Here is a 1,333-nt window from a genome sequence, read left to right as displayed (position 1 = left end):
ACTTTTCCATGACATTCTAATTTATTGAGATGCACCTGTATTGAGTGTTTGTACCCACACAACATATTATTATTATTATTACTATTTTATATTTATGCCTTCTCAATGTACCAACGTGATCATTTCCGATTTTATATTTCGATAATAAATCGATAATAAATCATATATCGATTAGTCTTGACTGGCAGCGCTGCACTATACGAATCAGCTCACGTCTGTTCAGCGCTTCCGTCAAACGATTCAAACAGATTCCAAATCGATGCGCGGGGCTCGATGAAAGAGAGGAAGCGGCCAGAAGAAGCAGTGAAATGTAGCAACATCACTGACCTGTTCAGGGCTTCAAGTGCAGGTCAGTCTCATCTGTAAATACGCTAGATAGTTTTGTCTTTATTAACCTAGATGAGTATTAAACTGCTAGTAGGCTATCTGTTAGGTTATCAGTAGCACCCCATTATTATCATCATTCAGAATACTGTGCTAAAGCACATCAATATCGATTGTAAAGTTAAATCAAAAAATTTAGCAGAGACAGATATTCACATGGATTTATTGTACAGGGAGGGAGAGAGCTAGAGCAGACAGGAACACAACAATATCACAGCCTAATAATTCAATAGTGTGTTCAGTATTAGAATTTTTCAACAGATATATTGTAGGCTACTAATTATAACATTTAGGCACTTTAGAAATTGTGTTTTAATACACTACCAGTCAAAAGGTTTTGATCAGTAGGATTTTTTATGTTTTTTAAAGAAGTCTCTTCTGTTCACCTAGCCTGCCGTTATTTGATCCAAAATACAGCAAAAACAGCAATATTGTGAAACATTTTTATTATTTAAAATGGCTGCTTTCTATTTGAATATATTTTAAAATGTAATTTATTCCTGTGATTTCAAAGCTGAATTTTGAGCATCATTACTCCAGTTTTCAATGTCACATGATCCTTCAGAAATCATTCTAATATGCTGATTTGCTGCTCCAAAAACATTTATTATTATTATTATTATTATTATGTCGAAAACAGATTAGATTTTTTAAGGTTTCTTTGATGAATAGAAAGTTGAGAAGAACAGCATTTATCTGAAACAGAAATCTTTTGTAACATTATAAATGTTTTTATCAAAACTTTTGATCAATTTAAAGCATCCTTGCTAAATAAAAGTAATAATTTCTATAATGTATATTTGTATGTAATATAGGTTTGTTAAATCTATGGTATTTAAGTCATTTTAAGATAAATAACATTCTGTGCTAAATACACATTGAACAAGGTGGACACAGTTCTGTTCATAACAGTCATAACAGTAGACCTGCTGGTGAAGAAGTGACAGGT

General features: G+C 32.0%; 1 pseudogene; it reads left to right on the top strand.

Moving 5' to 3' along the window:
- The window catches only part of LOC107663126 (NACHT, LRR and PYD domains-containing protein 3-like), an 11,777-nt pseudogene that overhangs the window by 609 nt on the left and 9,835 nt on the right, over positions 1-1,333 (top strand).

This window comes from Sinocyclocheilus anshuiensis, unplaced genomic scaffold (genome assembly GCF_001515605.1).
Source record: "Sinocyclocheilus anshuiensis isolate Anshui unplaced genomic scaffold, SAMN03320099.WGS_v1.1 scaffold767, whole genome shotgun sequence".
NCBI lineage: Eukaryota > Metazoa > Chordata > Actinopteri > Cypriniformes > Cyprinidae > Sinocyclocheilus > Sinocyclocheilus anshuiensis.
This window is presented reverse-complemented; position numbering and strand designations above follow the sequence as displayed.